Here is a 26,934-nt window from a genome sequence, read left to right as displayed (position 1 = left end):
TCAGTAATCCTGTTGATCCTCCAGAGTACTTCCAGTCCAACATTTAAAAAACAAAAAAGACTAAGGAATTCTGTGGGTCCATGAAACTTGTTAGGTAATGGATTACTGTAGACGCTGGTAAAATCACTGTGCCTCTCAGTTTTGTGAGGGGATGAACGTTTTTATTGTAATTCAGCAGACATTTTACATACACAATATCATACACAATAATCTAACTTTTACATTTTATTTCTTTTGGGGTGATTTTAATCTAAAGTAGGAAACTACCTTTCCCATAACATCACACTTTATAGACCTTCTTGCACTGATTCTTTATACTATAAACATGGATGAAATATTGTCATCGAAAAAGGGCTTAATTGGGACATTTCAAGGGGAAAATGAGGTTCCAGTATACTCCTTTGAAGTTTGCAAATGACTTTCTCATCCAAAGAAACGTAAAGTATTATTCACAAAGACTCCAACCTACAAGAACTTATTTCACTCTGATGTTCCTTCCTCTCTGCCATAAATAATGCTACTTGGCTTGTGAAGATGAGCCTGGCTTTCCAAAGAACCTTCAATTTGGTAACAATATTCTCTTCTAAGTGCTGCAGTAGCCCACAGTCAAAAATCCCTCACAACAGGGGCTTCCCTGGTGGCGCAGTGGTTGAGAGTCCTCCTGCCGATGCAGGGGACGCGGGTTCGTACCCCGGTCCGCGAGGATCCCACATGCCGCAGAGCGGCTGGGCCCGTGGGCCGTGGCCGCTGAGCCTGCGCGTCCGGAGCCTGTTTTCCGCAACGGGAGAGGCCACAGCGGTGAGAGGCCCGCGTACCAAAAAAAAAAAAAAAAATCCCTCACAACAAATTTTAGAGAGGCTAGGGTACAGGGGAGCAAAATATAATTAGAACAACTGTAAGACAAGTTTAAGACTTGATTGGTTTCCATGTTTAGGTAGGTCTCCCAGTAAGGACTTCAAGTGTCTAAAATAATCTTTCCCTAAAATGTTGGAAATTGTGGTGTTTCTTACCAGCTACAAGTATAGACTTTGTAAAGTAGTAGTGCTAGCAGGAGCAAAGCTGGGCATTCGATTTGTGCTAGATACCACTCTGACTGCATTTCATGATTACCTCAGTGTTTTAGAGTTGCAGCCCCATATCTACAGCCTTTATGATTTTTGCCATTTTCTTGTATCTTTACTATAACTTGTTTAATTTTTTATTTAACTGAACCCCTTTAAAGTTATTATGAACAATTTGAAAGTACACAGAAGTAGAGAGAATAGTACAGTGAATTTCCATATATCCAGCACATGGACAAGACAGGTTTCATGGGCATCCAACCTGTGGAGTCATTCAGCACCCATGGTTTATTAGGGCCCCATGTTTGGTTTAAAACTCTACTGTCACTGTTTTGAATTCTCAATAATTTATGAGTAAGGGGCCCTGCATTTTTTTTTTTTTTTTTGCGGTACGCGGGCCTCTCACTGTTGTGGCCTCTCCCGTGGCGGAGCACAGGCTCCGGACGCGCAGGCTCAGCGGCCATGGCTCATGGGCCCAGCCGCTCCGTGGCATGTGGGATCTTCCCGGACTGGGGCACGAACCCGTGTCCCCTGCTTCGGCAGGTGGACTCTCAACCACTGCGCCACCAGGGAAGCCCGGCCCTGCATTTTTATTTTGCATTGAGCTCTGCTAATTATGCAGTCGTCCTATACCTAAACTCAGTAATTATCAAGATTTCTGCTCCATTTTCTTCATCTATTCTCCTGTCATTTTTCCTCCCCCACCCCTTTCTTTATCTCTGTCTTTCTCTTTTTTCTGAAGTATTTTAAAGCAAATCCCAAACATCAGTTCACTTTACTCTGATGTGCTTCAGAGTGCATCTCTAAAAAAATATGGACATTTTGGTACTTAACTACAATGCTATTATCACATCTAGCAAAATAAACAGCAATTGGTATTACATAATCCCACTTCACAAACATCCTCAACTGACTTGAAAATGTCATTTACTGCTTTTCTATTCACTTTTTTCTTTTTATCAAATCCAAAGTCTGTATATTACATATGTCCCTTAAGTCTCCCCTAATGTAGAAGTCCTGCCTCTGTTCCTGCCAGAGCCTTGTTACAGAAACAGGGTCCCTTGTCCTACAGAAGGTCTCACATTTTGGTTTCTTATGATGTTTTCTAACTTGTTCCTCTATCCGTCATATTTCTTATACTGAAGTTATCTCTAGACTTGATTTAATGTAAGTGTTCTTGGCAAGAATGCTTCATCAATGGTAATTGTGCTTCCTACTGCTTCATCAGGAGGCATCCATAGTTTGCAACCACTTTTAGTGATGCTAAGATTCATAAATGGGTTTGGCAGGTGACAGCCTTACCATTCCATAGTAAAGTTCCCCATTAATTTTTCATACAGTGATCACTTCTATTGATGGATATTATCTGAAGCAATTATTTCATTACATGATTACAAAAAATCATGCTTTTCTAATTCTGTTATTTCTTTATATTTATTAACTAGACTTTTTCACTGAAATACTTTCCCTCATAAACTAGGACTATTTGGAGCCCAGTTTTTCTTTTCCTTAACTTAGTTTTGTCCTAAGCAATTATGTTAGTTAGCTTGATGTACTAGTTATATATATATTTAATATGCTTAGAATCAAGCACATAGTTAATAAAATAAAAAGTCACTCATATACCATCTAATATCGTCTGTTATACTCCCAGTGGTACATGTGTTAGATTTTGCAAAACACTATTATTTCCCCTGCCTTACAGATGAGGAAACCAAGGCATTGTGAGGCCAAGCAACATTCCCTGGGTGGATCTTGGGCTAGAACCCTGTGCTCTGACATTAGAGCCAAGCTATAACCACTCTGCTGTCATAGCACTCTATTCTTGGTGGCCAAAGTGTTGTATATAAAAAAGGCACCCTGATGTTTGAGATGGAACCAAGAAAATGATTTTATAATAGCAAGCCAGTGAGAAAGCCCAAAACTCTCAGATAATTAATTGATCTGTGTTCTCATTTTCATCTGGTGCCGCCTCCATGACCAGTGTGATTTATTGCACCTACAAGTTTAAATCAATTATCTGAGTATATTAGAGCCTAGATTGACCTAATAAACTTCTCAAACTTCCCCAACATAATGCTTTTGTAGCTTTTGTATGAAATACTTAAATTTTTTTTTGTCTTTTCATTATTATTCTTAATAATTTAAAACATATCTCCGTAAGACAACAAATGGAAACCACGATTGTTGTTTTTTAGAAAGGAGAGGCTGTTGCACAAACCAGTCTAGTCAAGGCAGAAGGCTAAGTTTTCTTCAGGCAAATTATTTCCCAGACCTTTGAATCACAAGAGGAACTTTTGAAGTGCCCTTGAGAAGTCCCTATACCACAATCCAAATATTTAGTTGTGAAGCTTAAATGCAAAAATTTTGAGCCTTGTCTCTGACCATTTCTTTTGATGTGCTTTTTCATAAGCAGTGAGACTAAAAAAGTCACACTGAAGACCTTGGAGGGATTTTGTCTGTTGGAACATACAAGTTAAACATTATCAAGGAGCCAAAGGAGTGAGGTGGAGGAATAGCTAGAGCAAACGCAGAACCTACCTTGCAAATTTAATTCTTCCTGGGAAAATATCAAACCACCACTGTCTGACAGTGATCTCTTTTTGGTTAATGTTGAGAAATAAGATAGAAACATGTTTGTTATTTTATGTCATTCATGTTATTTTATAAACTTTTAGGAATAATTTAGTCTAATCTTTTCAATTTGCTTGTAAGAAAACTGAAGTCCAGCTACTTTAAATAATTTCTCCTGAGATTAACAGATAATTAGTTGCAGACCTAAAATTAGAGGTTTCCTCAGCTTTCCTGAATGACACACTAAGGTACTATTTCAACTAAAGTATTTAATTGCGAACAACAGAAACTGATTCTGACTAACTTGAGCAGAAGTATAATTTATATAGGGTAGATTTGGGGTAGCTTACAAAGTCTAATGTCAATTTTACTGTAATTTTTTTGGTGAGGAGTTGAGGAGTAGAAATGGTTAAGTGAGGAAAAGTGTATTTTAAATTTTAAAATCACAGTTATCATGGATAGAATGCAAAAAATACATTGTTTTAAAAATTGTATTGAGGGGCCAATTTGCCCCTTTGTTCACCTTAGTGTCTTAATGTGTCCAGTCTCTGGAAATAGCTTTTCTCTGCTCTTTCTGGTTTTTCTGTACCAGAAAGCGGGTGAGGTGAGGAGTGGTGCTTCACATCTTGGGGGTGACTCCTTTGGTTGGATGAGGGAAGCAAAAGAGGCTCAGGTGCTCTGGCTTCAGGGTGGAGTATATAAAAGTTACCGTGTAGATTTGCCTGTGAAGAGCCACCTTCTGCTAGTATGTCTCCCTTTCCTTTTTTCTCCAAAATGATCTCTGAATCCTTCTCATCCATAGAAGACCTCTTCAGGTTTTCTCTTCAGGTTGAAAGGTTCCTGGCTCCAAAAGGGAGCCATAAGGAGGTCAAAATTGAAACTGTAACTTAATGTGGATAAGGTGCTGTAGCATGTGAACTGCTGCATTTCCAACAGTTGGAATAGTCCTTGCCCATAGTGGGTCCTAACAGGTAGTTATTTAATGACTGAAATAATAAAACAGCTCCACTTCTGGACTCCCATAACTCAAACTGGTAATAATTTAGTTGCTAAAATCTCCTCTTATGTTCTGTTGTTCAAAAATGTTATGCCCAGATGCATAAAAATGATGCCCCTTGATCCACTCACTTGTCATGAGCATCTGAACAGTTAGTTCCCAATGACCTGGCATGCTTTGATTTATTGTTCATTTGATTTAATTTACCGAAGGTGACCTTACTCTATTTTTCTGCCAGAACTCAGGCTGGATCACGGTTGTTGGTGATCCCCAGGGAATAAATCATAAGTGATGACTTTTAGTCATATTAGGCCTGCCTCTCCAGTATAACTTCCATGTAGTGAACCTAGGCCTTGAGGCTGATGACGGCATTTTGTAGACAGGCTACAGTGACCTCTAGTTCTTAGAACTGTCGTTGGATTTACCTGCAAGACAACAGCATTCTCAACTGTGGGTAGAATGTGCCATTGTTTCTGGGAACTCTGGAAAAGACAACTTAAAGAAAACCCCATACCTTGATTTCCAGAGCTTTGGCATTTAACTGGGATGGGGTCAGGGTGGGGAAAAAAAAAAGATTGGAATCACTGTATGGATTTCTCTATCATCAAGAAATATATGTAAATTAGTAATAAAGTAACCAAGAAATTTTGAGGATGATACACTTAGGCAGAGTTCCACCTTTTAGGCAGTTGGGTGAGTCTGATTTGCATTCCTTAGGATTTGCTCAAACTGTTTATAGCAAGTATGGCTCCAGATTCTGGGTGGGAACCTGTAAGACCTTGTGACTGCATATTAATTGAGCCTCTGAAAAAGTGTCTGAATTTCACAGTGATAAATTTTAATGACTTCTGTTTGTGTATCATTAACAAGCTTCTGGTGGTTACCAAAACTTGTAAACAAAGTCATTTTGCCAGTGCAGATAGTGTGTTTTTACCCTTGAATATGACCTTGAATTAAAACAAACAAGTAACTTTTGTTTATAGTCCTTTTCTGCTGAACTAGAATAACTTTGAGATGGTGTTGAAGCATCTCACTCCTTGGCTCAGAACCTTTCAAGTCTCCTCATTTCACTCCAAGTAAAAGCCAGGTCCTTTACAATGGACAAGGAGGCCCTTCTCCCTACCAGGGAACCTTAGCCCTCTGATCTCCTACCCTTTTACTCAGCCTTCTTTCTCACTCTCCTCCAACCCACGTGGGTTCCCTTGCTGTTCCTCAGACACCTGCCATAGGGCCTTTGGACAGATTTTCCCTTTGTCTGGAACACTCCCCCTGCTGGCTAGCAACCTGCCTCTCCTTTAATGTGACCTCTTTGTTGAAACCCACTAGACCTGCCATATTTAAAATCTAACTGTCCCTCCATCTTCCTGATCCTTCTAAGGCTGCTCTAGGTTTTTGTTTTTTTTTTTTTTTTGGCCGCACTGTGTACTCGTGGGATCTCAGTTCCCTGACCAGGGATTGATCCCAGGCCACGGCAGTGAAAGCCTGGAATCCTAACCACTAGGCCACCAGGGAACTACCAAGGCTGCTCTATTTTTAATATTTGTCTTTAGCATTTAACCATCCAACATACCTTTAATTTAGTCACTTAAGTTGTTTACTGTTTATTATCTGCTTCCCTGCTGCTAGAATCTAAGCTTCATGAGCATAAGAATCTTTCTCTTCTTTCTTCAGTGGTGTGTCCCAAGTGTCTAAATCAACTATATCCAATAGAAATTTCTGTGATGATGGAAACATATCTGGTAGACACTACCTACCTGTGCTAATTGAACACTTAAATTGTGGTTAGTTCCAATGAACCCCTGAAATTAAATTAAAACTTGATTTAATTTTAATTAATTGAAATTTAAATATCCATGTGTGGCTAGTGGCTACCTATCATATTAGCAGTACAGATCTTGAAAGTTTATTGAATGAATGAATGAACGAATGAACGTCTAGCTCTCTAGATCAGTGCTTTTTTTTTTTTTTGCGGAGCGCAGGCTCAGCGACCATGGCTCACGGGCCCAGCCGCTCTGCAGCATGTGGAATCCTCCCGGAACAGGGCACGAACCCGTGTCCCCTGAATTGGCAGGCGGACCCTCAACCACTGCGCCACCAGGGAAGCCCCAGTGCTTTTTTCTTTTAATTTTTAAATTTATTTTTGGCTGCATTGGGTCTTTGTTGCTTCGCACAGGCTTTCTCTAGTTGTGACGAGTAGGGGCTACTCTTCGTTGTGGTGCACGAGCTTCTCATTGCTGTCTTCTCTTGTTGCAGAACATGGGCTCTAGACGTGCAGGCTTCAGTAGTTGTGGTTCATGGGCCCCAGTAGTTGTGGCTCACGGGCTCTAGAGCGGAGGCTCAGTAGTTGTGGCACACGGGCTTAGTTGCTCCACGGCATGTGGGATCTTCCCGGACCAGGGATCGAACCCGTGTCCCCTGCATTGGCAGGTGGCGTCTTAACCACTGTGCCACCAGGGAAGTCCTAGATCAGTGCTTCTTAAACTTCAGTGTGCAAAGAGATCACCTAGATTCCTGGGGATTATTGTTAAAAGTGCAGATTCTGATTCAGGAGATCTAGGGTGGGGCCCAAGATTTTGTGTTTCTAACAAGGTCCCAGCTGATATCTTCTTATACTTTAAGTAGCTAGAATCTGTAAGGCTAATGTTGCCTTGCTTTTAGTTTGTGTGTTTACTGAGGCCAGGTGATTCTTCATTTCCTGGACAGGAGAGATTACTAAAAATTACCTGTTAGACCCATACAGCAGCCTACAGGCCGAAAGCCTACAAAAAGAGAATGATTTATTCCCTTCTCCATGATAAGATGACTCTCCTTGTCCCTTTTCTCTCTAATTTGGTTGAATTCAGTTGTGGCTAATTTAGAAAAAAATTGTTTTCTTCAATTCTGGTTGCTTTTATGCCAGTTTGCAGCTTCTGTGCCAGTTTGTGCCCACTTGACTTATAATCTATTTTTCCAGGTCACTGAGGATATGTGCTATTTACCCTTTACAAAGAATTTTCAAGTGGTGCTGGACTACTTAGTCCTGCATCCTACTATTACCTGAGATAGCTGGCTAAATCAAACTCCCACAGGGGAAAAAAAAATCTCATCAATCTCTTCCATTGTTACAATCACATTGTTCATCTACAGAATAAACATCATCTAGTTATTCCCTCAGGGAGGAGTTTAAATCTTGTTTATAGTCCTCACATTGCTGCAAATCTGTGGTCATTCTTCTTAATTATCATGTATTCTTTTCCAGGTGGATTTCTGTCAGAGCAGTAAATCTTGGTGCAGATCAATTTTAGGTGTTGTGAGTATTTAATAACAATTAATGTACTGATGAATATATGTAACATCACCTGATTTATCATCCCCCTATAGGCTCTTCAGAAATATATCAGAGGCACAATTTACAGTACCTGTCAAGAGAAAAATGATAAGGCCATCTTAAAAACTCAGCTTTGTATTTTCTCAGAAGAGGGGGAGGAATGGCTGTGTATCTGACATCTTCTGGCTGACTGCTGGTCTAGTCTTCCAGCCTTATCTGCTGTGGCGGTGCATGGCCTTGGCCCACATGAGGCCCGTTCTCGTGCCTCCGGGCTAACTAACTGGTCCCCAACATGTCTTCTGTGTTTTTTGCTTATTCTCTTTCCTCTGATTGCAATGTTCTACCCAATTCCTGCAGCCTTCCCCACAACACCTAAAGATAACCTTTTCAACACTTGAGTCTGACAACAATAATCACGGTAGTAGTTACATTTATCGGCCAATTGTGTGGCACTGTTCTAAGCACTTTACGTATGTAATCTCATTTGATTCTCACTACTGTGGTCTGAGCAAGAAGTTACCATCCTCCTTTTGCAGATAGAAACAGAGGCTTGCCCAAGTTTACATAGTGAGTAACTTGCCCAAGTTTACATAGTGAGTAGGGGAGCCTGGGTTTGAACCCAGGCTGTCTGATTCTAGAATCCTTCCTCCTAACCGTTCAGCTATACTGCTCAGATTTTTCCTTCTACCTGGGACGTTCCTCCTTTCTCTCGTTTGCTTTGAGGCAGACGACATAGTTGCCATTGACCAGGACCTGGGTTCCAAACTCATGGCTCTTTCCCCAGTCTTCTCCTAGCATTTTGTACCTACCCGTACCACTTCTCTTGTGTTATAGGATAATGTGGTTTTTCTCCCTGCTCTTGGAGGCAGAGAGGGGCATATTTTACTTACCTTTTAGTGCTTTCATGAGTTGTAGAAAGCTATCCTGACTTTACCAAATTTGGGTTTCTAGATAGTAAATTTTCCATAATTATGGCGGAACTTGAAGCTCTATATGCTTGCTTTATCATCATGCAGGAGGGGGATATTCAGTGTACCGTATTTAAATATAATAATCCAGTTGGGTAGACTCAACTGAAGCTAAAACCTTTTAAACCCCACCTTTAGTCCTTTGAAGATGGGCCTGGAGCTCTGCTGAGAGCTTATAGGTTCCTTGTAGGTTAAAGCAATGGTTAGCTTAGTGGTGTGCTGGTAAGTTTTTAACCACTGGCTCTCCAGGAAAAGAATGTGTGTGTGCGCACGTGTGCATTTATTATAAATTTTACTGATGTAAAGGATATGTAGCTATAATTTATAAATAATAATGAAATAATCACTACTCTTTATTGTAAGTTCCAGAAGCCAATAGATTCTCATATAACACTATTGTTGATTTTGTCAAACTCTTGAATCCATAGCCACTCTATGTTTGCAATTGATGAACAAGTGTAGTTCTGTGAAAAATATTGTATAATAGTTTTAAATGCTGGAAGAATACATCAATAATTTTTTTTTGTTCTACTCAGAGTTAACAGCTACAGATGTGGCACACTTTTAAGTCTGATATGCATATTCTCCATCTCTCTCAAATGAACAAAACAATATCAAATCTTGATTTGTAGCATTTGCCAATTTGGCCTCTTTTTTTTTTTTTTTTTTTTTTTTGGTACGCGGGCCCCTCACCGCCACGGCCTCTCCCGTTGCGGAGCACAGGCTCCGGACGCGCAGGCTTAGCGGCCATGGCTCACGGGCCCAGCCGCTCCGCGGCACGTGGGATCCTCCCGGACCGGGGCGCGAACCCGCGTCCCCTGCACTGGCAGGCGGACCCCCAACAACCGCGCCACCACGGAAGCCCAATTTGGCCATTTTTTAACTACTGATTTGACTTGACTGAAAGTGGACTTGGGCAGAGATGCAGAATAGCAGTACGTTAAACAGCATTTCCACCATACAGCTATAATAGATGCAAGTAACCTTAAGAGTAAAGATGATAGTAAAAGAATTGGAAAGTGATGAGTTTTGTGTATTTATTACCCTTTTAAAATATTTTTACTTAATTGTGAATTACATATTATAGTTTATAAAATTATATAACTTAATTTTTAATAATGGCTTTGTTATATATATGGAATCTAAAAAAAATGGTTCTGAAGAACGTAGGGGCATGACAGGAATAAAGACATAGAGACAAACATAGAGAATGGACTTGAGGACATGGGGAGGGGGAAGGGTAAGCTGGGATGAAGTGAGAGAGTGGCATGGACATATATACACTACCAAATGTAAAATAGATAGCTAGTGGGAAGCAGCCGCATAGCACAGGGAGATCAGCTCAGTGCTCTGTGACCACCTAGAGGGGTGGGATAGGGAGGGTAGCAGGGAGACGCAAGAGGGAGGAGTTATGGGGATATATGTATATGTATAGCTGATTCAGTTTGTTATAATGTAGAAACTAGCACACCATTGTAAAGCAATTAGACTCCAATAAAGATGTTAAAAAAAAAAAGAAGCAGCTACTGGTCAGAAATTTAAAAAATAAATAAATTAATTAAATAATGGCTGTGTTTAACAACTGGCTTGCAAAATTCTTGAAATTTAACAATGGGCTCTTATAAGTCTAGAGGTGGCTTCAGCACACCACTGGGTCAGTCCAGCTCAAAAGTGCTGTTTGGGGGCTTCCCTGGTGGCGCAGTGGTTGAGAGTCCGCCTGCCGATGCAGGGGACACAGGTTCGTGCCCTGGTCTGGGAAGATTCCACATGCCGCGGAGCGGCTGGGCCCGTGAGCCATGGCCGCTGGGCCTGCGTGTCCAGAGTCTGTGCTCCGCAATGGGAGAGGCCACAACAGTGAGAGGCCCGCGTACTGCAAAAAAAAAAAAAAAAAAAAAAAAAAAAAAAAGTGCTGTTTGGTTATCAAACTCAGGCATGAGGAGGATAAGGCTTGAATTTCAGCTCTGAATTTTACTTTCAGTTTATAGATTAATTTACTTACTGTTTGTTTAAGCATATTGTATGTCATAAAGTATTTTGTAAGTCTTAAGATTTCCCAGATCTGGCAAGACTGGTGAAGAAATGTGCATTTAACATTGTTGAGTCCTCTCTTTGAGCCAGGCCCTGTGCTAAGAACTGTACTTGTATTATCTTGCCTGGACTTCTTAGGAGATAAGTACTATTATTATCTTCATTCTGTAGAAGGGAAAACCAAGGCTTGGTGAGAATCAGAGGCACACTGGTCAGTGCTGGAGGAGGGAGTCAGCCCATACCCCAGAAGAACTCATGGCTTCTGCCGAGGAAAGCAGAGAAGAGAGGAAGAGGAAAAATGGCAGATGAAGAGGATAAAGCAGGCTCTTTTATCATATTTCTGTCCCCTCTTCGTACTCATGCTGCTTCTTCTTGACGTGGGTGTGGTGCTAGGAGAAGAATGTCCCCTTCTTCCCCTGAGTATAAAATCATTCCATCTTCATTGTAGAGCAACAGAAAATGCATAAAAGTATAGAGGTAAAAATAAAAATGACTTCTGATTTTATTACTCAGTGGCAACCAAGATTTTAACTTTTAGGAGTATATATCAATAAAATTTTATGCACATAACATATAAAATGTAAATAATATATAATATGGCAAAATATATGTTTACTTTTATTTATTTAACAATTATTTCTTTCCATTATTATTCCCTTAATTTGGAAAGGGTTATCTTTTTGATAACTGCAGTCCTTGGCTATTTGGAAAATAAAACTTAGGGGCTGGAACTGCAGAAACAGAAGCTACATATAATCACCACATCTTTTCCTATTTATTGCAATCTTTTCCCACAGAAGATAGTCAACAGATATATTAAGAAGCACCACATGAGTAATTTGAGCTTCTGTTATTTCTGTTTCTTACTTTTCTCCATGCTTTGGTAGATGGCAAGTAGGAGAGCCAACATTTGGATGTTCCAGAAACTTATTATTTACTTCCTGGATAATTTCATATTTGTTCTGACACTGAGAACATTTGCCATATTTCTTGATCTGTAAATCTGAATTCTTCTGAATTCTGTTTGTTAGTGCTTTTGTTGATAAGAAAGAAAGGTGATATTTTCATGCACCAAGTGCTTATCCACTCAAAAGGGAAAAGCAAAACAAAATTCATACCTGGGTTCAGGCTAGATTTTTACAAATCTAGCCCTTTGGAGACATTGCCCATGAAGAACAAAATCATATGGAGTGACATTTGGTCCCCAACCTAACTAAGAGTACTTCTGGGACCTTTAATCTACTGCGGCAACTATCATGTTTGACCAAAGTCAGTGAAACGTTTCCCCTTTTATATTCAGTTATGTGACTAGTGGAATCATTTAATAAGCTTTGTCTTGCAGCTTATTATATATAAGTCCTGTGTGGTTTGACCTAATAAATCATTATCCCTGTCTTGATCTTCAGATGTCAAACAGGTCATATTACTCTGAAAGAAATGTCGTCAAATTTTGTATGTAAGATTATGTTGGTTATTTTCCTGTTTAGGAAGACCAACCTATATAGAGATGGAAAAATAATGTCTAACTAGGCAATAGAGGGTGGAGAGAAAGTAAAATAAGAGATATTTTGTATTGACAATTGCTAAATATAGGCAAGGTGACGTTTAAAACATTATCATCTTTATAGCTTTTATAAACACTCTCTTGGAAACAATGGCATATGGTTAGGGCTCAAAGAAGAAAAGCTGTCTCTTGTACATTAATCAGACTTGCTCTGTAAAGATTGTTTCCTGAGAAACTGTAGTAGTTATTAACAGAAGCTATGTCTAGTATATTTATTTTATAGCATATTGTTAATAGCAATGATCGTATTTCATTTTAAAAATCATAAAATTTGTTCTCTTTTGAAATATTTTGATAGCTTGGTTTAAATTACAGTGTTGTTACAGTATGTATTTCGTTGGCGTTGTTAGACTATTACACCTTTACGTACTTAGTGATAACTAGCTTCTTGATGGTCCATTTTTCTTTCTTTATCCATACTTTGTTCCACACATGTAAACATAGACGTATAATTATACAGATTTCTTTTCCTTAAAAAGAAAAAGAAAACCCAGACAGAAGCTCTTCCCTCCAGAAAGAAAACTCAGTTTTACCAGATAATTTAAAGCTTAGTAGAAGTCTTAGCTGGGCCTCTTTCAAGACCTAGTGTATTCATTTTCAAGTGCTAAGTGGAATAAAATTAGTATTTAGAGTTTGCTTCTCTGTTGTTTGATTAGGTTTTCTTTTAGGCAGAACAAGGTTGAATTTCATATGAAAATGCTAAGTATTATATATGTTTGTAAAAGTGAGCCCTTTAGAGTTTAGCCTTCTCCCTCCTTTTTCTTCCTTAGAAAGAGATTTATGTGTAGGTCATGTGCAAAGACACTTGTTGATGACAGGAATATAACCCCCGTGTGCAGCAGTATCTCTTCTATTCTGTTTGGATCATAAATTTCATTTTATAATATATGTCACATTATCCCATTATTTTCCCATTTTATGACTGGCTTTTATAATACTGTCCAAGATGAAAATCATATGAATAAATGAAGGTGTTATCTTAGACGTTCCTTTTACTCTTGGCGTCTGGAGACGAGGTAGTCTGACTTGAATAGAACAAGAAATGACAGCTTTTCTCTGAGAGTTCTGAGTAGGAATGTGAAAGGCGTCCATGGGAGCCAGCTCCCGGATAATGTTTAAAGCTATAGAGCAAAGAATTTCCTTTTACATTAAAACACCAAGGCATAAAGAGCATTAAATATGCTACATAGTATCACACTATGCAGAGTATAAGTGTGAAAGAAACTACAAGTCACTAAATTTTTGGAGTATCATTAGATGAGATTCTGTTTCTGTTCCCATATGTGGTAATCTATTAGACCTCCTAGGCAATATGTTGAAGAGACTCAAAATATACTTATTGATTTGTCTTATTTTCAAAATATACTATAGGTCTGTTCATTCCTTCCTCCCTCCCGCCTCCTGCATGCCCCTACCAGCCATAGAATAGTACCTTATAACATTTGAAGGAATAAAAAGGAAAATAACATGACTGAACCGTTTTATGTTGGGGACTTGCCAAAATAGTTTTAAGTCCAACTAATGAAGAAAAATTCTTTATAACCAATCTTAACTGTTCAAACTGATCTAAAATATATTGTGTTGGATATAATATAAAGGCAATACATACTTAAAGTTAATTATGAGGTAGATAAGGGTGCATTGTAGCTGATATATCAGATATTTTATATGTAAAAAATAAGCACACAGATCCCTTCTAAGGAAAGTTCCTCCTAAGGAAGGCCAGTACAGCCTAATTTTTCTACTGAGTAAAAACAGGAAAACCAGACTTCAAATCAGAAATTGTCATTTAATTTAATTGTTCATGCTTTATTTATTCCATTACTGTGAGGATGACTGCTGGTCTGTCTAATTTAGAATCTCACTGCTACTCTGTCCAGTTTATTATCTTTAAGGTTTATCAGCTGTGCAATCAAGCTGAACTATTTGTGTTTTACTGAAGATAGACACATTGAAAGAGAAGGAGGAGCCTGGGGACAATGGGAATAGTTACAACAGAGGTTTAAATGAGAATACATATTTGTTCCCTACATGAGAGAAGGACCAAAAAAAAATTTTTTTAAGGTAAATATGTGATTAAATTAGACACACTGTGATTTATAATTTAGTTTTTGCTAACTTGGTTCTGTAGCAAAGGAAAGAATATTGGAAAGATTCATTTTACCTTATCTCAGTAGCCTTAAAAATCTTTGCTTTGAACTTCCATTGCTGGAATGATATATCAGGTTGATAGACTGTCTGTTATGGATATCTGACTGACCAACAATCTCATGGGCCTTAGGAAAGGTTTCACAGTCAAATCCCCTTTGTGGTCAAACTTAGGAAACCCAGAATTTAACTCTTTAGAGAACTGAAAATTGGACATTTACTTCTTTAAGGTAGGTGATAAACGTACATGGTGTTTAAATTATTTAAGAGCTAGTTGGTTTACCACTTGATCACAAGTAAAGGTTCTAGAATTGTCCTGCATCATTTCTAAATTGGGAAAACAAAACCCAAGCCTTTCTTTCCATGATTAGTCACTTGTACTAGTGCTGTATTGATTAGGGCCTCTTTTGGAGTCAGACAGACAAATGTGTATTTAAGTTCTGGTTCTATCACTTACTAGCTGGGGGGACTTTGGGAAAATTCCTTACCATTTCTCAGGCTCAGGTTCAGTATGTAAAATGAAGGTGATAAAAGTACTTACCTAAAGAAATTTTATGAAAATTAATTTAGGTTATGCCTATATACTGCCTGACACATAGTGACTAATAAGCAATTGCTGCTGTTTTTATTATTGTTATTGATTTGTCTTAGTGCTCTAGTCCTCTCCTTGAATTCCAGTAGAGCTGTTGCTATTGTCTCCTCCTTTTCTTTTTCTTAACATCTTTATGTTGATGTTATGCAATTATGGAGTATAATTGCTTTACAGTGTTGTGTTAGTTTCTGCTATATAACAAAGTGAATGAGCTATACGCATACGTATGTCCCCATAAACCCTCGCTCTTGCATCTTCCTCCCACCCTCCATATCCCATCCCTTCAGGTGGTCACAAAGCATCCAGCTGATCTCCCTGTGCTCTGCGGCTGCTTCCCACTAGCTGTTTTACATTTGGTAGTGTATATATGTCCATGCTACTCTCTCACTTTGTCTCAGCTTCCCTTTCCCCTCCCCGTGTCCTCAAGTCCATTCTCTACATCTGTGTCTTAATTCCTGTCGGGCCCCTAGGTTCATCAGAACCATTTTTTTTTTAGATTCCATATATTTGTGTTAGCATACGGCATTTGTTTTTCTCTTTCTGACTTACTTCACTCTGTATGACACACTCTAGGTCCATCTACCTCACTACAAATAACTCAATTTCGTTTCTTTTTATGGCTGAGTAATATTCCATTGTATATATGTGCCATATCTTCTTTATCCATTCATCTGTAGATGGACATGTAGGTTGCTACCATGTCCTGGCTATTGTAAATGCTACCATGTCCTGGCTATTGTAAATAGTGCTGCAATGAACATTTTGGTACATGACTCTTTTTGAATTATGGTTTTCTCAGGGTATATGCCCAGTAGTGGGATTGCTGGGTCATATGGCAGTTCTAGTTTTAGTTTTTTAAGGAAACTCCATACTGTTCTCCATAGTGGCTGTATCAATTTACATTCCCACCAACAGTGCAAGAGGGTTCCCTTTTCTCCACACCCTCTCCAGCATTTATTGTTTGTAGATTTTTTGATGATGGCCATTCGGACTGGTGTGAGGTGACACCTCATTGTGGTTTTGATTTGCATTTCTCTAATGATTAGTGATGTTGAGCATCCTTTCATGTATTTGTTGGCAATCTGTATATCTTCTTTGGAGAAATGTCTCTTTAGGTCTTCTGCCCATTTTTGGATTGGGTTGTTTGTTCTTTTGAAATTGAGATGTATGAATGGCTTGTACATTTTGGAGATTAATCCTTTGTCAGTTGCTTCATTTGCAAATATTTTCTCCCATTATGAGGGTTGTCTTTTCGTCTTGTTTATGGTTTCCTTTGCTGTGCAAAAGCTTTTAAGTTTCATTAGGTCCCATTTGTTTATTTTTGTTTTTATTTCCATTTCTCTAGCAGGTGGGTCAAAGAGGATCTTGCTGTGATTTATGTCACAGAGTGTTCTGCCTATGTTTTCCTCTGAGTTTGATAGTGTCTGGCCTTACATTTAGTTCTTTAATCCATTTTGAGTTTATTTTTGTGTATGGTGTTAGAAAGTATTCTAATTTCATTCTTTTACATGTAGCTGTCCAGTTTTCCCAGCACCACTTATTGAAGAGGCTGTCTTTCTCCATTGTATAATCTTACCTTCTTTATCAAAGATTAGGTGACCATAAGTGCTTGGGTTTATCTCTGGGCTTTCTATCCTGTTCCATTGATCTATATTTCTGTTTTTGTGCCAGTACCATACTGTCTGGATTACTGTAGCTGTGTAGTATAGTCCGAAGTCCAGAAGCCTGCTTCCTCCAGCTCTGCTTTTCTTTCTCAAGATTGCTTTGGCTATTCAGGGTCTTTTGTGTTTCCATACAAATTGTGAAATTTTTTGTCCTAGTTCTGTGAAAAATGACATTGGTAGTTTGATTGCACTGAATCTGTAGATTGCTTTGGGTAGTATAGTCATTTTCACAATATTTATTCTTCCAATCCAAGAACCTGGTATATCTCTCCATCTGCTTGTATCATCTTTAATTTCTTTCATCACTGTCTTATAGTTTTCTGCATACAGGTCTTTTGTCTCCTTAGGTAGGTTTATTCCTAGGCATTTTATTCTTTTTGTTGCAATGGTAAATGGGAGTGTTTCCTTAATTTCTCTTTCAGGTTTTTCATCATTAGTATATAGGAATGCAAGAGATTTCTGTGCATTAATTTTGTACCCTGCTACTTTACCTAGTTCATTGGTTAGCTCTAGTAGTTTTCTGGTAGCATCTTTACGATTTTCTATGTATAGTATCATGTCATCTGCAAACAGTGACAGTTTGACTTCTTTTCTGATTTGGATTCCTTTTATTTGTTTTTCTTCTCTGACTGCTGTGGCTAAAACTTACAAAACTATGTTGAATAATAGTGGTGACAGTGGGCAACCTTGTCTTGTTCCTGATCTTAGAGGAAATGGTTTCAGTTTTTCACCATTGAGAACGATGCTGGCTGTGGCTTTGTCATATATGGCCTTTATTATGTTGAGGTATGTTCCCTCTGTGCCTACTCTCTGGGGAGTTTTTATCATAAATGGGTGTTGAATTTTGTTCAAAGCTTTTTCTGCATCTATTGAGTTTAGCATACGGTTTTTAGCCTTCAGTTTGTTAATATGGTGTATCACAATGATTGATTTGCATATATTGAAGAATCTGTGCATTCCTGGGATAAACCCCAGTTGATCATGGTGTATGATCCTTTTAATGTGCCGTTGGATTCTGTTTATAGTATTTTGTTGAGTATTTTTGCATCTCTGTTCATCAGAGATATTGGCCTGTAGTTTCATTTGTTTGTGACATCTTTGTCTGGTTTTGATATCAGGGTGATGGTGGCCTCAGAGAGTGAGTTTGGGAGTGTTCCTCCCTCTGCTATATTTTGGAAGAGTTTGAGAAGGATAGACGTTAGCTCTTCTCTAAATGTTTAATAGAATTTGCCTGTGAAGCCATCTGGTCCTGGGCTTTTATTTGTTGGAAGATTTTTACTCACAGTTTCAATTTCAGTGCTTGTGATTGGTCTGTTTATATTTTCAATTTCTTCCTGGTTCAGTCTTGGAAGGTTGTGCTTTTCTAAGAATTTGTCCATTTCTTCCAGCTTGTCCATTTTATTGGCATATAGTTGCTTGTAGTAGTCTCTCATGATCCTTTGTATTTCTGCAGTGTCAGTTGTTACTTCTTCTTTTTCATTTCTAATTCTGTTGATTTGAGTCTTCTCCCTTGTTTTCTTGATGACTTGGCTAATGGTTTAAAAATTTTGTTTATCTTCTCAATGAACCAGCTTTTAGATTTATTGATCTTTGTCATTGTTTCCTTCCTTTCTTTTTCATTTATTTCTGATCTGATCTTTATGATTTCTTTCCTTTCGCTAACTTTGTTTTTTTGTTGTTGTTGTTGTTCATCTTTCTCTAATTGCTTTAGGTTTAAGGTTAGGTTCTGTATTTGAGATGTTTCTTGTTTCTTGAGGTAGGATTGTATTGCTATAAACTTTCCTCTTAGAACTGCTTTTGCTGTATCCCATGGGTTTTGGGTCATCGGGTTTTCATTGTCATTTGTTTCTAGGTAATTTTTGATTTCCTCTTTGATTTCTTCAGTGATCTCTTGGTTATTTAGTACTGTACTGTTTAGCCTTCATGTGTTTGTATTTTTTAGATTTTTTTCCTGTAATTGATATCTAGTCTCATAGCGTTGTGTTTGGAAAAGATACTTGATACAATTTCAAATCTTAAATTTACCAAGGCTTGTTTTGTGACCCATGAAATGGTCTATCCTGGAGAATGTTCCATGGACACTTGAGAAGAAAGTGTATTCTGTTGTTTTTGGATGAAATGGCCTATAAATATCAATTAAGTCCATCTTGTGTAATGTGTCATTTAAAGTTTTTGTTTCCTTATTTATTTTCGCTTTGGATGATCTGTCCATTGGTGAAAGTGGGATGTTAAAGTCCCCTACTATGCTTGTGTTACTGTCGATTTCCCCTTTTATGACTGTTAGCATTTGCCTTATGTATTGAGGTGCTCCTATGTTGGGTGCATAAATATTTACAATTGTTATATCTTCTTCTTGGATTGATCCCTTGATCATTATGTAGTGTCCTTCTTTGTCTCTTGTAATAGTCTTTAATTTAAAGTCTATTTTGTCTGATATGAGAATTGCTATTCCAGCTTTTTTTTGATTTGCATTTGCATGGAATATGTTTTTCCATCCCCTCACTTTCAGTATGTATGTGTCCCAGATCTGAAGTGGGTCTCTTGCAGACAGCATATATATGGGTCTTGTTTTTGTATCCATTCAGCCAGTCTGTGTCTTTTGGTTGGAGCATTTAATCCATTAACATTTAAGGTAATTATCGATATGTATGGTCCTATTACCATTTTCTTAATTGTTTTGGGTTTGTTTTTGTAGGTCTTTTCCTTCTCTCGTGTTTCTTGCGTAGAGACATTCCTTTAGTATTTTTGTAAAGCTGGTTTGGTGGTGCTGAATTCTCTTAACTTTTGCTTGTCTGTAAAAGTTTTAATTTCTACTTTGAATCTGAATGAGATCCTTGCTGGGTAGAGTAATCTTGGTTGTAGGTTTTTCCCTTTCATCACTTTAAATATGTCCTGCCACTCCCTTCTGGCTTGCAGAGTTTCTGCTGAAAGATCAGCTGGTAACCTTATGGGAATTCCCTTGTATGTTATTTGTTGCTTTTCCCTTGCTGCTTTTAATATTTTTTCTTTGTATTTAATTTTTGATAGTTTGAATAATATGTGTCTTGGCATGCTTCTCTTTGGGTTTATCCTGTATGGTACTCTCTGTGCTTCCTGGGCTAGATTGACTATTTCCTTTCCCACGTTACGGAAGTTTTCAACTATAATCTCTTCAAATATTTTCTCAGACCCTTTCCTTTTCTCTTCTTCTTCTGGGACCCCTATAATTCCAATGTTGGTGCATTTAGTGTTGCCCCAGAGGTCTCTGAGACTGTCCTCAATTCTTTTCATTCTTTTTTCTTTATTCTGCTCCCTGGCAGTTATTTCCACCATTTTATCTTCCAGCTCACTTATCCTTTCTTCTGCCTCAGTTATTCTGGTATTGATTCCTTCTAGAGTTTTTTTAATTTCAGTAATTGTGTTGTTCATCACTGTTTGTTTGCTCTTTAGTTCTTCTAGATCCTTGTTAAATGTTTCTTGCATTTTCTCCATTCTGTTTCCGAAATTTTGGATCATCTTTGCTATCATTACTCTGAATTCTTTTTCAGGTAGGTTGCCTATTTCATCTTCATTTATTTGGTCTTGTAGGTTTTTACCTTGCTCCTTTGTCTCTAACTTTTTTTTTTGTCGTTTCATTTATTTATTTATTTTTTTGATGGGTGGTGCTGTATTCCTGTCTTACTGGTTGTTTAGCCTGAGTCGTCCAGCACTGGACTTTGCAGGTGGTTGGATACAGCTGGGTCTTGGTGCTGAGATGAGGACCTCCGGGAGGCCTCACTCCGATTGGTATTCCCTGGGGTCTGAGGTTCTCTGTTGTCCAGCGGTTTGGACTTGGGAGCTCCCACCACAGGAGCTTGGGCCTAACCTCCAGCCTGGGAACCAGGATCCCGCAAGCCGGTCACTGGGTTTTCCTCCCATGCCCTTAGGTGTCTGTGGTCCCTCACGGGTGTGTGGTTGGTGCCCTAATTGTGAGGAGACATGAATTCCACGTCCTTCTAGTACGCTATCTTGATTCCGCCAGGGCTAAGTCTTTACCTCCTCCTGTATCTTCTTTTTCCCTTTTTGGTAGACTGCCCAACTTTGAAATATGCTTTGTTACCATCGTTTTCAATGTTTTGTGGCAGGACTTTTTTTTTAAAGTCACTTCTGCCTGAGGCAGGTGTTCCTTTTCAATATCTGCTGATTAGTCTTGCGATTCTGAGAGATATTATAGAATAAATCAATGCCTTTGTAGAAGATGATGCCCCTCTGTTACAAAATTCTTCACAATATTATTTCAGCAAATCATTCATTTGTTCATTTACTCATTCATTTGATCAGTTCATAGAAAGCTGTGGAGCACATTGGATACCAAAGTGACAAATGAATCTTGGAACCTTGTCTTCAGGGAATCTTATGTGAGCCCAGCTGTGTCCCTAATCATGGGAGATGGGAGTGCAAGTTGTATGAGTGATACACCTGATTCAGAGAAAAGTAGAAAACAAAACTGTCATGCGAAATGAGGCCTAATTTTTTCAAAACATGTGTTGCCATCCTTCATGGTTCTTGCATGTGTCCAGAAGTTTTCTGAATAATCTCCATAACTGTTTTTATGAGCTCAGCTCATCTTCCAGTTAAACTTGTTTTCCTTCAACTAACATTCAAAATAAGTAAATCACACACACATTATTATTTTCAGTTGTTCTCATTGCTTGTCTTGCCATAGGGCTTGTTTTGTGGTATCTTGCCCTTGCATGTGTACAGGTCAGCTTTTGGGAAAAACCTGGGTGTCTATACCCCTTTGTGGTATGTTTCTGTATTCCTATCAATGTGCAGCTTGTGTTTATAAATTTCCTCTGTGCCTCATATGAGTTTTCCCTTAGGTTGTGCACACACATAGGTAATTCATACACAGAGTGCTCCTCTGGGAGCCCAGTGTATACCCTATGGTTGCTCTGAAAAGCCAGGAGCTCATTTCATTAGTGATGGAGCCATGCAACTGAGGGTTCTCCTGCACTCTAATGCTGTGAATCAGATTTCGCAAAGAAACAAAAGTTGAACAGACACAAAGTCTGGCTTCCGTATATACCTGGGTGGCTGCAGGCTCTTATCCATAAATGGCCCATTATCAGTAAGTAACTTTTAGGAAATCAGGCAACATAAATTTATTTTTGTTTAAGCAAATAACTCGTAAATGCTAAGTTCCCAAATCCCCTGTGTCCTTTCAACAATGCTTATACTGAAATGGGCAGTTCTTTGTCCTACTCTGTTTGTTTGTTCTACTCTCTTATTTTACTGTTTTGGCAATTTAGTACTCATATTTGTTTTGTCCTGTTTTGTCCTGTTTTCCACCCTAGGGATGAATGCTTTATTACTTTTTAACATCTTTGTTCCATTCATCACTAGATTTTCATTAATCATTCATCACCTTTCCTTTTCCTCCACTTCTCATCCCTCTGTCTTTATTCTACCCACATGCTCCCGTCTTAAATCATGGTTAAGGTAATAAGAGGCTCTGCCTAGGAAATCAGGTAGCTGATGAGCTTTCACAGAATTCTTTAAATGCGTTTACAGCTTTTTTGAGAGCACATTCTCTTTGGACCTCCTTCCTTTTGTTTGGAAGAGGCCTGTGCGCATGTTGCAGATGTTCCCAGGGGCCTTTGAGAGTAGACAAGGGAAGGAGCAGTCTCAGCATCATTATGTCTTTGGACAGCTTAGCAAATAGTCTTCAACACTTATTAGACTGACAACAGTTTTTAAAAAGAAAGAAAAAGAAAAAAATGTCCCTTTGAAGATCCATATCGTTTCTCTGTGCTTTGACCAGTGCCAGTCCTTGGAAAGTTCTGTCTTCCTGTTCTGCTTTTCATCCCACTTGACCCTCAGGTAAACAAGTAAATGTTTGCCAATAGTTTCTATGCTCCCAGCTCAAACCCAGAGGCCTCAAATCACTATACTGAAGTAGAATACAAAGGAGAGAGAGACAGAGAGAAAAACAGAGAGAGGGAAGGGGAGATTGAACCACATTACTATATGTCTTTCACCTGCTTTCTTATTCTAGCAACCAGGAGTAGAACCATTGCACTGTATCTAACTGAAAGCACAAAATTGCTAATCTGAACTAAGTTCCAGAGTGCCGGTTTGCTTTAAAGCAAACAAACAGAAAGCCATAGTGACATTTCTGAAGGCATGCCTCCAAGTTCTTAATGTAATTACTTCTTGGTTCCTGAGATGTAATTAATTAGATGAAAAGAGATCAAGCATAAGCCTTCCCTGGTGGCGCAGTGGTTACTAGTCCGCCTGCCAATGCAGGGGACATGGGTTCGAGCCCTGGTCCGGGAAGATCCCACATGCTGCGGAGCAGCTAAGCCCGTGTGCCACAACTACTGAAGCCCGTGTGCCTAGAGCCTGTGCTTACAACAAGAGAAACCACTGCAATGAGAAGACCCAACACAGCCCCAAATAAACAAATAAATAACTAAATTTATTTTTTAAAAAAAGAAATCAAGCATAATCTAAAAGGATATAAGAGATTTTCTAAATAGGAGTGACTCTGGCCTTCAGAGCCATGACAATAATCACTAGATCCAGGGACACAAACGTCTTCACCAGCCCATCATTATGGCTGGGAAACCTCCTGAAATCAAGAACCTCTGAACTTTACATAGAGTAAGGTGAGTTGGGAGGATAAAAAAGAATTTTTATTCTCAAGTCTGTGGGATGTTTTCTTAATTTATTTTCAGCATAGTCATTCTTTACCTGGGGTTTCTGCTTTAACTGACATCAAGGCTGTTTTATTGAAAAATTTTCAGTTTCTTGATCAAGCACTTAGTCTGACATACTTTGTCTATTGTTACTGCTAAATTAAATTTCACTCTGACAGCTGACCACCAAGTCAGGCCCCACTTTGTCTGGGAGCTCCTTTGATTTAGAAAAAGTACCTTATCTGGCAGCCTCTTCTTTTGTACCTCCTTTTTACAAATATGTTTTAACAGGCTTCAAGATGAGAGAAAAGGGGATCTTTTAAAATTCCTAATAATTTTTTTTTTTTTAAGCTGGGAGAGTTGTGAAGTCATGAAAGCATAGAACTACAGATTAATGTAGCTCTTGAGCCTCATGGCGGCTGAAAACATGTCCCCACCTACATCTTTTATCCCCCTTCTCCTCCTAGGCACATACTTCATCCTCTTCTAGGCTACAAGGAGTAAATAGTGATCCTTGCCAGAAACAAAGGACATAGGAGAACAGAAACAAATGAATATCACTGTTTTCTAGTTGTAGCTGAAGAATATGGAATCTCTTTACTGCAGGGACCTTAAAATTATGCACTGTGATGGCAGCCTTTTGTTCATTTTGAAGGAAAGAACACAAATCCCCATAGCAGGAGTTCTCGATGTTGACAGGGGTGTAGGGTAGTGATGCAGCTTGAGTCAGAATCTGGTTGGGCTAGATGTGGGTATTCTGTCAAAAAATTTCGTCCCTTGAAACATGGACCTTCTCGTCTGCCCTCCTTGCCCCCTTTCCTTCCCCTCCTCAAATTATTGGTTGAGAGCTACCTTCTCATTTTATAGATAAGAAAATGGAGTTCCATAGAGAGGTCAAGGGGCTTGTAAGGATCATCAGACCTCAAGAAATACTTATCCCCTGTTTCATTAGGAGTTTCTTGTCTCCAAGAGGAAACCAGGAAAGAAATCTGGTTATAGGGAGAAGAACTATATGAAACCAATACTTATCTGTGTTCTCAGATAAAACGTGATTTGTGTTTTAATCCTGTTATGAATTAGTGATAAAATTTGGCGATGCCATGTTTGAAAAGGCCTGATTGCTTAAAGTTGCCCACCTCCTTCTGTGATATCATCGTACCATTTTCACCTCCTCTTTTTTCTTTCTCCCTTCTCTTCTGTTTTCTTTTTGTTGCCATGCTGAACTCAATAACATATTTGTGAAGACACTTAATAAGGGATTATTCTTGAAAATCTGCTACAGGATCAAAGCATCACATTTGTATTTTGGACTTAAAAAGTGAAGAGCCTGTAAATAGAATTCAGTGATGAATTTTTATAATCATGGAGCCATATTTCAGAAGCGCTAGAGGAGATTGTTATTTAAAAGAAGCTTGTAATGAGTCGTATGGTAAAGCAAATAATTAGTATCGTATTTGTTTGGGCAATTCATCATGTCCACAGTTCTGTGACTTGGAGACCTCAATTTCTAAGGGAACAGTGGATCAAAGAGCAAATGTTAAAGTAGGGCCAGGAAAGCACACTTTCTAATTCCAGAAATAAGAAGGCAGAAGAAATAAAGCAGAAAGCTCCAATTTCTTTGTTCCCTACACCTTGAAAGATTTTTGGAATAATTATAGACCTCAAAATTTTCATCATAAGTTTAAAGAATTACCAAGAACATAATTTCTGGTGTATTGTAAATGTTGGGATTTTAAAATTAAAAGTCTAAATCATTTTAAAGTGTACCCATTTAGATCCTATAATACTATTATAATTTGATTCTCACCATCGTCTATTTAAAAATATAAAAGCAAGTTCTTTCTGAAAACTGTACACCGATACTTTTTCTCTTTTAATTCATGTTTTTATTTACTTACCTTACAGAATTTTATCAATGAAATATGCATAAACGTTTTTATTGATCATTGTATAGTCTCAGAACCTTAAAATAAATATAACTTCCTGAGTCCATAATCCTCTAAATTTCAAAAATGACATCTGGATTGAGTTTTTATTACCGTTGTTATTAGCACAGATTGACCAAAACCACGAATAATATTAAATATTGATAAATAATCACTAAATATAAAAGTTAAATTTATTGGAACTTCATCTGTTAATGAGATGGACATTTTTTTTAAAACTAGTTTTGTATGAAGTCAAATATTATTTATTTCTGGAACAAGATAGGATTTATCACAATGCCAGTTTTTCATATTTCTGGATGTAAACATTGAGAAATCTTTCTCACACAAATAAGTAGATGAGATTGGAGAGATTATTTTTATCGTTGAATTTAAAAAAATTCCTTACTAGTTTTATGCCCAAAATCACACAATGATTTCTCATCAAATTATTGTTCATGATTCATCCTCTGACACCTCAATTAGTTGTCCTTCAATTTTGTTGAAAGGAAAGACTGACTTGCAAAAGTATTTGTTAATCAGTCATTTGAGATGTTAACTTTCTGTGTTTCTGGGAAGTACACCAAAGACTTACCAAAGCCTCTCAAATACCCATTGATTATACTTGTTGCTCTTTCTCTTAGAGGCACCATGTTCATCTTGATACACTCAGACTTGGGGAAAATAAAAATATTCCAAAACTCAATACAGCTTGGCAGAAATGATTTTTATTTGGACAAAATGCTTTTATCTGGTCACATGCTTTAAATATATTTTACCGGAACCGTGAAGCTGCTGATTTAGCTCATTAAGCTTATGAAAAATGTCTACCTATCTAAACTATTTTGAGAAACTTATTTGTTGACTCAATCAGCTAGGTCAGGTTTTCTTTCTTTAAGGTTGAATTTTGTATTCACATAAGTTTTCTCATGAACTTCTGAATGACTTATCTTTTCAGTTCTGAATTCTCAGTCCAGAATGAATTTCTAGACACAGTAAGGAGGAGGCTTGAAATGATTCTGCCGCTGGTGAAATAAGGTACCCCCCTCTGTTGTATTTCTTATTGAGTCCCTTTTTGATGGCATCTTATGGGACTTTTTCTCAGGAGCAATGTCTTCTTTGACAGTGGCTTTCAGATGAAAAGACAAGGTCTTTAAACAGAAATTGTCATCCCCATGATTCCTTGTCTGAGAAGTGCATTCTCAGACAGATCAATTTTAGGAAAGAAGTTGAGCTTCTGGTAATTGAGTCTTGTAAAAATAACTGATTCTGTGAACTTTAGCTAGAGGACCACTATTACAGAGTCTGTAAAAAATCAGAGGAATGAAGATACCTAACAGCCTAGGGCTATTTGGTATATTGATGATTAGTTTTAACTCCCTTCATATGTTCTGAGGATTTCAATAATTAAATAATTCATATTGATGATCTGGATTCATCAAGAAAA

At 38.2% G+C, this 26,934-nt stretch overlaps 1 protein-coding gene across 4 annotated transcripts in view; it reads left to right on the top strand.

Moving 5' to 3' along the window:
* The window catches only part of FHIT (fragile histidine triad diadenosine triphosphatase), a 1,455,268-nt gene that overhangs the window by 204,883 nt on the left and 1,223,451 nt on the right, over positions 1–26,934 (top strand). For 2 of the 4 annotated variants that reach the window (XM_082663605.1, XM_082663607.1), the window contains exon 3: positions 7,871–7,916. The exons of the other annotated variants lie outside the window; for them this stretch is intronic. The gene's annotated coding sequence lies outside the window, so the exon portion shown is untranslated. The remainder of the gene's footprint in view (positions 1–7,870; positions 7,917–26,934) is intronic. 4 annotated transcript variants of the gene reach the window in all.

This window comes from Grampus griseus (assembly GCF_964374135.1).
Source record: "Grampus griseus genome assembly, chromosome: 10".
In the NCBI taxonomy this organism is placed as follows: Eukaryota; Metazoa; Chordata; class Mammalia; order Artiodactyla; family Delphinidae; genus Grampus; species Grampus griseus.
This window is presented reverse-complemented; position numbering and strand designations above follow the sequence as displayed.